We start from the raw sequence: 7,726 nt of genomic DNA, 5'->3' as shown, positions 1-7,726 counted from the left end.
AAAACCTATCAGCACAGCAAATGTGATAAAGCTGTCTATATGTATTCAAACCTTACTGGACATCAGATAAACCACAGAGGAAAGAATAGATATGGAAAAGGCTTCAGCCAGAATCCATTTAAATGGAATAAAAAGTCAAATTTCCCAGGAATGAGTAAATCTATGAAAGCAATGAAAGTGGAAAGGATTTTAGACAGAGCTCAACTTCATAAAACATCCAAGAATTCATTCTGGAGAGATTGTATATGATTAGTGAACATGAGTTTCCCTTCATGTGGTGTTCACACCTTTTAAACATCATAGGTGTCATATTGGTGATAATATTTGGGCATAAATGAGTATGAGAAAGCCTTGAGTCAGAGTGCACATCTGGGGAAAATCAGAAAGTTTACCTCAGGAAAAAAAAACACCTCTGTGAATATAATGGCTCTGGAAAAACCATTCGACCAGGTCTCAAGTTTTATTGCATAGTTCACATTGAAAAGAAATCCTATAAATATAATAGCTATGGGAAAACCTTTAGCTTTACAGCATAGTCTCATTCTACATAGGAGAATTCACAACAACACACATCTGTTATACATGTTGAAAAGCCTTTCATTATAGTTTGATCATCAATCTGTCCTTAGAAATGATCAGATAATCCAGAAACCCTCTGAATGTGTTGTCTGGGGGAAGCTATCACAGTTCGGTCCATCAGGAAACTAATTTACATCAAGTTCGCCACTTCATTTTCACACAAGTTTCTTTTTAAAACCAAATTTCACTCTTTTTCTTAAAAATAACAATGACTGGTATTTCAGTATTATAAAATTATTTCTAGTTAGCTTGCAATCTTCTACCTGGACATGTGTATAAAGAGATGATTGGGATGTTGGCAGTTTGTTGCTTCTGAATTACAATTCTTAAATTGCTTCAATTTTATACTATGCCTTATCTACTTTATAAAAACAATAAAGTCATTATTCTTTTAAAAGTATTAATGAAGAAACATTCTTCCTTCCATCTAAGCCAACACATAGAAAGCTGTTTATCACTGCATTTTTTTATAATAGGGGAAATGAAAACAACATAAATGTTTTTTTTAAGTGCACACATCAAAACTCTATTCTTCTGTATATGGATTACTGTAGAGAAAAAGGTCAGGAAAGAGATGCACCAACCAGACAATTGGGATTCACCAGAAACCAGCCATGGATGCAGCCAAGTCCAGGGGGCTGGCTTTATCTGCAAAGGGTGACATTTTTAAAAGGAGGATTTATCATGTATTAATTGCATAATTTAAAACTCCTTTGTTTTTAAGACAAAATGTTCAGTTTGATAATTCGAGGCTCAAAGTAGGGTCGGCTTTGACAGTAGAAGAATCAAGTTGTTGTCTAGACCAATGAACAAGGAGTCAGAAGAACCTGCGCACCTCTCCTTAAGATGGGATTCAGTAGAGGAGGTTGTACCCTAATGGGAAGAGGCATTTCCGGTTAAGGCTACAAGGCAATAAAGAAAGCCTTCCCAGAAGAGATCAAAAAGGTAGTGGCATTTACTTGCAATGGAATAAGAGTTCTAGAATGCCCTTGGAAAGAGCTTGGTGGCAGGGGCGATAGTTGGGAGGAGCCAGGGTGAGAATGCGCATAGCAGTAATGGGCTGGGGATGTTAAGTGGGTAAGAGATGTGTCTGTCCTGAAGTGTCTGAGTATTATAATAATGAGAGATCTGCTTGGAAATGACTGACCTTGGATGTGTGCAGATTGGCTAATGGTTCTCCTGCTACCTGACAGCTCCAAGTTGGTAGTGGAGCAGCAGGGAACCTGTTCTTGGCAATTACTGCAAAGATGTTTGTGGAGGGCTGTCAAGGATCCTTCTTAACTGCTGTAAGGAGTGGTAGAGATATGGTTGAGGTGGTGGCAAAAGCCATTTATTTATCCTTTATTTGTGTATGTGATGGATATAATATTTTTTAAATTTAAAGAGCAAATATACATAGTGCTTACTATGTGCCAGACATCATTTGAAATGCTTTACATATATATTCAGTCCTCATAACTCTAGGAAGTAGGTCTGTCCCCATTATACAGTTGTGAAAACTAAGGCACAATAATGGTAAGTGACTTGCCCAAGACCTCACAGCTTTTATATAGCAGAGATGGGATTTAAGCTCAAGCAGCCTGGTTCTAAAATCTGGCTCTTAGCCATTACACTAATTATAAAATACCATATTTTAGTGATTCTGAGATGCATTTTCTTTCTTCCTTTGTTTTCCATTGTAGTTAACATTCAATATTATTTTATATTAGTTTCAGGTATACAGCATAGTAGTTAAATATTTATATAATTTATAAAGTTATTCTCCTCCCCAATTAGTCTAGTAGTTACCTGGCATTATACATAGTTATTACAATATTTTTGACTATATTCTCTATGCTGTATTTTATATCCCCTCAACTATTTCATAACCACCAATTTGTACTTCTTAATCTCTTCACCTTTTACACCGAGCTCCCCAACACTGCTCCCATCTGGCAACTATTAGTTTGCTCTCTGTATCTATGAGTCTGTCTCTGGTTTGTCTGTTCAATGATTTTGTTTTTTTTTTAGATTCCAAATATAAGTGAAAATACATGGCATTTGTCTTTCTCTGTTTGACTTATTTCACTCAGCAGAATATCTTCCAGGTCCAACCATGTCGTCATAAAGGTTAAGGTTTTATTCTTTTTTATGGCCAAGTAATATTCCATTGTTGAGAAGCATTTTTCTTCATCTCTGAAATTAGGAAGCATCTTACAATCAGTGGGGTTTCATAATTTAGCTGGTGACATTTTCACTTTTTTTAGAGATGTGCAAAATAATGTTGCTTCTTAAATTCAATGATAGACAGTATTAAACTGTCATATTATCCATTCTTCTGAAATCATGGTGCCATGGAGCTTCCCAAACATTAGTACCTAGGAAAGATCTTCAGTACCAGTAAGACCCAAGATGGGCCTGGGTGGGGTGGCAGTGGCATGATCAGGGCTTGGTGGTCCACCCTCTCCCCACCAACAACTTTCATTACTGAACCCTTCAGCAGCAGATGCCAGCAGGTCACTCAGAGACCAGGTAGGACAAAGTACATGATCACAATGCCCAGGTGCAGCACAGAGACGTCCATGTAGAGCTGGGACCCCCTCTCCCTGGGGATACATAAGAATCTCTCCATGTCAGATGCCATCTTGAATGGCAGACGGGATGGCAGAAGGTTTTGCAGAAAAAAGCCTAAAAGACCGAACATTTATCTAGATTGAAGTACCTGAAAGAAATAGCTTTAATCTGAAAAGAGGTTAGTAATCTTTAATTACCAAGACCATGATTTTTCTCTCCTACACCAACAGAAATGATAGCTTCAAAGTAATGAAAGAATAATCATAAGAAGTTAGGAAGACTAAACTTCTTTGCATATCTGGGTATAATAATTGTAAATTTTCAACCTCACAACATTAATAATTTATTTGTATCTTTTGTCATTACAAAACGGAGTTAAGGCAACCCAAGTGATGTTATGGCTAAAGGATTTGGAGAGAAGGGGACTCAGAAAGCCAGGGAAACCCATGGTGGCATGTATACCAGCAAGTCTCATTGCATCAATGGCTCTCTTCTGCCACATGACATTTGGCAACTCTTCATCCCTTTATCCCACAGTTTCCCTGTCCTCTCCACTCATCACTAACAAGCTGCCCTTCCAAGGGCACATTCCATGCCCCAGCACATGATTCTACTTCCTCAAACACAATGCTGACAATGCCTGCCTCTCCCAGGAAACTCATCATGTTCCTTCCTGCCCACAGAATCTAAACTGAATCCCTGGGTAAGAGGCTTCAGGGGCTCCATGCCCTCAGCCTCAAATCTGGTTGGCTGAGTGGGAGCACAAGCCCCAGAAGAAAGTCCCAGGACATTGTCAAACAGGATAGAGAATTGGAAAACAAGAATTCTTTTCAAGAGGAATTTAGGTTCTGTCTGGGAGATAGCAGTATGTGTCAAATTCAAGATGGGGCACAGGTAAACCAAGAAGTAATATGGGACCAAGTCGGTGGCTGGGGTAGCCTATTGGAGTTGGAGGAGTTAAAAACTAATATCAACTTTCCATGCCTTTGGTCAGAATCAATTGAGAAAGACAAACTTCAGGATTTCCCTGCTCCCCAGAAATGTACACACCTCTTTCAAGTTCAAGCTGGTACAGAATCAGATCTCTTTGCCATTTCCCTCTAGCATGCCACATAGAACTTGCCTTAACACCAAGAGAACCAAAACCAAAGGAGATAAATACAAGCAGTGCTTATTCTAGGGAGTGCCTTCTGGTTCCCAGGAAAAGATTCCTAACAGTTTCCTCAAGTAGGGGGACGAGGGACTCCATGGAGTGGATATGTATAGTTTAGTCAGACCATGACCCTTTCTCTGTCTTCTAAGAACACTCAGTTTCTCCTTTAGGGAACTATTCCTCTGCAATTAACATAGCCCTAGAGGGAGGGGGCTGTCAATTAAATCTCAGACTAGCTGAGGAAGGTAATCTATTCCCCTAGCCAGAGGAACTGGTCTAGGAGTGAACATGTGAAGCGAGGCCAATGAGTGTCTTCCCAGAGAAGTGCATACTTAGAGAAGATCCCTCTCTGCTAGCACCACAAACCATAAGAACCAACTAGCTTTGAGTCATTACTGGCTATCTACAAAAGAAATAAATTATTTACAGAATAAAGTCAGAATTTGAGAAAAAGACAAAGAGAAGAAAGAGAAGGAAGGAGAGGAAATGCTCTAGCAATGTTGATCTCCTAAAGCCAGCTCAACCCCGGACTTCACAGTCCAGTGAGCCAATAAATGCTTTTATTTATTTATTTTTTGGCTCAAGCTAGTTTGAGTTGAGTTTCTGCCACTTGTCATCTAAAATGTCCTGACTACTGCAATACACATATATGAGAACCCAGAAGTTCGTGGATCTTCACTCAGACTATTAACATGGCACAGCTACTCTGCATTGGTTGCCCGTAGCTACAGTCACAAACTGGTTTCTTCACCCTCTGCTAACCACTTCTCCATTAATGGCTTCTACACTCTTGCAGTTCATGGTCTTTGATAACTTCAACCTCCTCAGAACTTAGCAGAGGTACATCCTATCTAATGGCTCCTCTAATTTCTCTTGACCTCATGACATGTCAACTTCTCCCACTGCTCACTACCTCATTCTTCAGAAGTTTCCAGATACGAGTTCCTTAGAGGATCTGATAGGCCAAGCTCATCTTTTTGTGTTGGGCCAAAGCACAGATCATTGCATGGCTACACTGCAAGCTCCTTGAGGGCACCTAAGTATTTCATATTTTGTACAATTTTCAATAGTATTATAGGTTTTTAACATTGTGTTTCCACATGCTCATTGCTAGTATATAGAAATACAATTGATTTTTGTATGTCGATCTTATATCGTAAACCATTGCTGAACTCGCTTATTAGTTCTAAGAGGTTTTCAAAAATGGATTCTCTGAGATTTCTACATAATCATGCCATCTGCAAACAGAGACAGTTCTATTTCATAAAGCCAAAATTGATAGACCAAAAAAAAATAAATATACAAATCCATAATTATAGTTGGAAACATCAACCCCAATCTGTCAGTAATTGATAGATCATGAAGGCAGAAAATCAGTAGGGATATAGATGATGGGCACAGCACTAACAACTAACTTTATCTAATTGATGATTATAAAATACTCCATGTAGCTCATTCACTATGTAATACAGCAATGGCTTATGGTCCCAAGAAACATCCGAAGTGTGTAGCAACTCCAGAGCATTGAATACTGGATGAACTGGAAAATGTGTTTGCTCCTTGTCCATCTACCGACTCCCACAAGCTGAGAGAATATCTCCCTGTTATTCTTTTCCTAAGAAACAGACTTAAGTATGCCCAGACAGAAGATAAAATAAAAGATCTGCATGTGGTTGTTCATTAAGATTGATAGCAAGGTCTGAACTAATATAATCTACCATGCTGGTTTAATGGATGGCATCAGCATTGACAAGACCAGAAAGAATTCCTGTCTGATCTATGACACCAAGAGTTGCTTTGCTGTTCATTGTATGACGGCTGAGGAGGCCACATGTAAGTTATGCAAAGTGAGAAAGATCTTCGTAGGCACAAAAGGAATCCATCGTCTGGTGACCCATAATGCTCACGCCATCTGCTACCCTGATTTCCATCAAGGTGAATGACATCATTCAGATTGATTAGGAGACTGTATATGGTAGTGACCAGAGATGCTAACCTGGGAAGAATTGCTGTGATCACCAACAGAAAGAGACATCCTGGCTCTTTTATTATTTGTTTGTTCGTTTGTTTGTTTGTTTAATAGTGGCATTGGTTAATGAAATCCAGTAAGTTTCAGTTGTACATTTTAACAGTAAGGCATACATATTTACATTGTGTGTTGGCCTCCCATAGTTAGATATCCTGGCTCTTTTAATGTGGTTCATACAAAAGATAGCAAAGGCAATAGCTTTGCCTCCTAGCTCTCCAACATCTTTGTCATTAGCAAAGGCAGCAAATCATGAGTTATTCTTCTCCATGGAAAAAGGTATCTGCCTCACTACTGCTAAAGAGAGAGGCAAGAGGCTGGCAGCCAAACAGAGAAGCGGGTAAAATAATCTATAGGTAACATAATTGGAAAAGTTTTTAAAACTTAATTGAAGATAATATGGTATGAAAATAAAATAAAATACTCCATCCAACAACCACAGAATGAACATCCTTCTCAAGCTCATATAGAACATTCACTAAGATAGCACACTGTGGGCCATAAAATACACTTTAAAATTTTTAGAGACTAGAAATCATATAAAGTTTTTTTACATACCATAATTGAATTTAATTTGAAATCGAAAAAAGAAAGGTAGCTAGTACCAAATATTTGGAGATTAAACAAACAACATACTTATAAATAACACAAAAGTCAAAGAAGAAACCTTAAAAATATAAAATATTTTTAACTAAATGGAAATGAAAATACAATTTATCAAAATCTATGGGATGTAGCAAAAGAAATTCTAGAGAGAAATTTGTAATATTAAATGTACAAATTAGAAAATAAAAAAGATATAAAATCAATAATCTAATCTTCTGTCTTAGGAAACTAGAAAATGAAGAGCAATTTAAGCCTAAACGAAGTAGAAGAATAAAAATAATAAAAATTGGAGCAGAAATTAATGAAACTGAAAACAGGAAAAACAATAGAGATAATCAACAAAACCAAAAGCTAATTCTTTGACAATATTAATAAAATTGATAAAACTCGAGCTAGGCCAACCAAGAAAAAAGAGAGAAGACACAAAATACTAATACCACGAATTGAAGATGAGATATCACTACTGATCCCAGGGACTAGAAGATAATGAAGGGCTACTATGAACAACTTTATGCCCACAAATTTAATAACTTAGATGAAATGGATCAATTCCTTGAAAGATACAAATTATCAGACTCACACATGGATAAATAGATAATATGAAGAGCCCTATATCTATTCAAGTAATTGAATCAATAATTATAAAACTTCCAAAATAAAAGGCACCCAGCCCAAGAGATGGGACAGTAGTTCTCATTAGTACAGGTGTCTGCCAAATAGAATTGATGTAAATCCCCAGAACAAAATGATCTTGTCTCAGAGCACTGAAATACCAAATACGCAGAACACCAACATTCCACTAAAAAGAA

General features: G+C 37.6%; 1 pseudogene; it reads left to right on the top strand.

Annotated features, from left to right (window-relative positions):
• Positions 1–5,759: 5,759 nt before the first annotated feature.
• On the top strand, positions 5,760–6,655 carry LOC107507621 (annotated as a pseudogene).
• The last annotated feature ends 1,071 nt before the right edge of the window (positions 6,656–7,726 follow it).

The sequence above is a fragment of the Rousettus aegyptiacus genome, unplaced genomic scaffold, assembly GCF_014176215.1.
Source record: "Rousettus aegyptiacus isolate mRouAeg1 unplaced genomic scaffold, mRouAeg1.p scaffold_m13_p_9, whole genome shotgun sequence".
In the NCBI taxonomy this organism is placed as follows: domain Eukaryota; kingdom Metazoa; phylum Chordata; class Mammalia; order Chiroptera; family Pteropodidae; genus Rousettus; species Rousettus aegyptiacus.
This window is presented reverse-complemented; position numbering and strand designations above follow the sequence as displayed.